Here is a 4,223-nt window from a genome sequence, read left to right as displayed (position 1 = left end):
CTCTTAAGGTGGCCATACACGTTGAGATTTCAGTCTCGCGCCGACGAACGATCGCCGATCGTTCGTATTTTGGTCGTACGTTAAACTGCAACGATCCAACATAAACAGTCCGATCACAACAGCAGGATAATAGTTGGCTAAAAACACAAATCGAACGATTTTGTAACCACAAACGCACAGACAATAGTCGTACGAACTTTATGCCCCGGAAACTGAACTGTTGTGGGTTGACCCCAGAAATGACGTACATACGTACGTACATACAGTACGGCGGTATACGAAAAGACGTGCTCATTGTACGAGCGATCTTTCGTTTGTGCACGAGGTTTCGTTGTTTGTGGTTTTATTTTGCTGTTTTTTCCGACTATGAGTCCAATATTTATGGGTGCAAAATACAGAGCAGCACTTGCAATAGTATTGGCATCAACATATCAGGAGAAGAAGAAGAAGAAGAAAAAGCGTTCATGTTGGAGTAAGCAATGGCTTTTAAAGCGTGAAACATTGTCTCATATGGCACTTCTGCAGGAGTTAAAAGCGCATAACCCTGATGATTTCAAAAATTATTTGCGGATGTCTGAATCATGCTTCCGATCCCTACTCCAGAAGGTGGGTCCACTTATTCAAAAAGATGATACGATAATGAGAAAATCTATCTCAGCAGAACAAAGGCTAATTGCTACTTTGAGGTTTCTGGCAACTGGGAGGTCATTTGAAGATCTCAAATTCTCAACAGGAATTTCTGCTCAAGCTCTAGGACATATTATACCTGAAACGTGCAATGCCATTGTCGAAACTCTAAAGGGGGAGTATTTAAAGGTAAGGTGTTAATATAATGTATAAAATAGCATAACAATGAGGTACTATGAAATCATCATCGCTAGTTAAATAACACATGCAATGTCGCGTGTAAAATAGCGCAAGTATACTTATAGTGAAATTTTGTAATAAATAGCGCATGTTAAAACGCACTTTAGTGAATCGGCCCCTATGTATCTATCATCTATCTATTAACTGTCTATCAATATATACACAGTGGATGCAACCGTACCTTTCAATGCAGTGTTTTTAAAGATAGCACTATGCAATGACCACTGCAAGGAGTGGTTTTTAATATACTTGCCTTTAATATACCACAATATATTAGTAAGTTGATGCATGTTTGGAAGTTGCTGATATATACTGTATATGTGTTGATATATTAACATATAGACACTTTTTTTAAATTTTTTTTACAGTTTCCTGAAACTTCTGAAGAGTGGCAAGTAATTGCACAGCAGTTCAATGATTATTGGAATTTCCCAAACTGTGGCGGTGCAATAGATGGGAAGCACATTCGTATAAACCCACCACCAAATTCCGGTTCATATTTTTTCAATTACAAAGGCTTTTTTAGTATTGTATTGCTTGCTATTGTGAATGCAAATTATGAATTTATTATGGTTGATATTGGCAAGAATGGAAGACTATCTGATGGTGGCGTTATTGAACAAACACATTTCAATCAAAAACTGAAGAGCAAACAATTGAATTTGCCAACTAATGCAGAGACCAAGGAAGGGCTCAATTTTGTATTTGTTGGTGATGAGGCCTTTGGTCTACATGAAAACCTTTTGAAACCGTTTCCGCAGAAAGTGTTAACGCCTGAAAGAAAGATCTTCAATTATAGACTGTCACGAGCTAGGCGAGTTGTTGAAAACGCGTTTGGAATACTGGCAAATCGTTTTCGTATTTTCCACACCTCTATAAATTTATGCCCTGAGAAAATTGATATGGTTGTTCTTTCCTGTTGTGTTCTACATAATTTCCTGCGCAAGGACAATCATGCTTCTTATGCCCCTGTTAGCATGGTGGACCATGAAGATATTCAAGCAGGGACCATAGTACCAGCTGAATGGCGTAATGAGAGCAACAGGCTTCTACAACTGCAAAGTTCACAATCAAGAAACACATCAAATGATGCTAAAACCAACAGAGAAAATTATGTACAGTACTTCAATGGTGTTGGCAAAGTTGACTGGCAATTTCGTATGGTTTAAAGAGTTTTCCGAAATGTAAATGAATGAACCAGTTATTCTATACCAATTACACAATAAAGAATTCGTTTGTTGAAACTTCAAAACTTTTATTTTAGTGCGTTAAATAAAAAACAACCTTTCATTAAAACGTAAAAGAAAAACAAGTGCAGTGTAAACACAAGTGCAAGAGCAACTTTTATAAATTTGTGTACCTGGTCAAATCATTTTCCTGTAACTGTAAACTGTTTTCAGAGTTTATTGGGGAAGGGCTACTGAAAAAGGGGATACTCCTATTTGTTGGAGAGGGGGTTGAGGAACATGGATTGTTATGATATGTATGGGGTGGGTATGGAGGGTAGTTGGCCCAATATTGTTGTGGCGGTTGTGTAACTATTGGCAAAGAATGGGTGGTTATTGCAGTGTTACTGGACAGCTCATTCTGCAGCCCTCTGTGTAGCAAATCTGTAATTAGCAGCTCACATTTGAGCCGCTGAGCTTCGTCCATCCTCCGTAATTTTGACGCCACAGAGAAAGCGAACGCATCCAGTTCATCTTCTGGTTTCTCAAGTATAGCTGCTGCGTTCTGTAAAAGTGTGTTCTTCTCTTCTCCCGGCGGTGTTTTTCTTTTTTTGGCCTTTGTCACTGGCCTATGACATTGTTCTGAGGCCTGTGCTGGCTCCTCATGGTAATTGGTAGAAAACAAACTCTGAAAGAAAACATTGACAATATGGTTATAACACATAACAACCAAAAATATGTAAGCTTTTACAATGTCACAGCTTATTTACCTGTGATGCTTGTTCTTCGCAATGTATATCATCTTCTTGTGTTGCATCAGATGCTACATCAATTTCCGGCTGCTCTCCAAAATTAGAAATAGAGCCTCGTGGGACATCCTGGTCCACTACAAATGAAAGCAGCCCATAGTACCACAATCTTGGTGTGTATATATCGTCTGTGGAGGCACCTGATTTTTTGGATGATTGCACTTTGTTGAATTCTTTTTTGAAAACAGTTCTTATGTTAGAAATTTTGTTCTTCACAAAGGCAATATTAGCAGAGGGATTGACCCTCTTACATAATTCGACCAGAACGTCGTAGGCTTCCTTTCTTTTTAGTCTGTTTGCATATTCCGCAGACTTAACTTGCCACAGACACGGTTGACCATGGTAAGCCTCAATGAACTCTTTTAAGAAATCCGGACTCATGAAATTTTCAGCCATCCTGGGGAAAAAAAAATATACTATCAAAACAATGGTTTATATAATATTGCATATTCGGGTATAGGTACCATACATATTTCACAATACAATCATGTAAGTGACAAAACACTCGGTTTCAAGTAGTAAGCAACAGTTTGTAACTGAAAAATGTAGTGGGCTGGGCCATTGTTAAAAACATTCTATACAGTTTAAAGGAGTTGCCATATTCACAGAAACGAACATTCGTACGTTCGTTCGTCCGAACGATCTTGTCAAAGATCTACGTTTTTACTTTTTAAACGAAAACCCCACCCACGATATGCTATGAATAAAGAAGTAATGGTTCCAAACACACTCACCTAAATTCCAAACCGTGGACTCCAAAGGTAAAAAAATACGGGACGAAGACGAACGATCGTTCGGACACCCGCCACACTCGCTGAACACAAAGTATTTCCGGAAAGACACGCGATACTACGTCATTTCCGCTGACGTCACACGGGTTCTGGCGCCAGTTCTTCTCGGCTTGTCCATGGAGAGGGGTGCTACAACTATGGCAAGAGCGACACCGATGAGTCGTTCAGAAATGGTATACATGGTACAAATCCTTGAGAAGCATGATTATGATGCTAAAAAAGCAGTATACCATGGGGCAAATTCCCGGAAAGATAATATTCTTAATAAGGTAATTGAAGGTCTGAAAACAAAATTTGGCGTGCTGCGCTCTAAAGACCAACTACGGAAGCGCTGGTCAGATCTGAAGTTGAGGGAGGAAGAGCAGTTAAAAAGCATACATCGGACTATAAAGAAAAGTAAGTTATAAAAGTATAACAAAATTAACGCCGCGTCAGGACGAACGTTCGTTCGTTAAAACGTCACCGTACTTTTAACGTTCTTTTATTATTTGTTGTATTGCTGTTGTCCTTTTCCCTTCTACTTTCACTCTCTCTCCTGATACAGCTTCCCTATATCCGGCTTAAATGGTTGTGTTGTGATTTCTTTGTTT

The sequence above is a fragment of the Xenopus tropicalis genome, chromosome 3, assembly GCF_000004195.4.
Source record: "Xenopus tropicalis strain Nigerian chromosome 3, UCB_Xtro_10.0, whole genome shotgun sequence".
Classification (NCBI taxonomy): Eukaryota; Metazoa; Chordata; class Amphibia; order Anura; family Pipidae; genus Xenopus; species Xenopus tropicalis.
Note: the sequence above shows the minus strand (reverse complement) of the source record.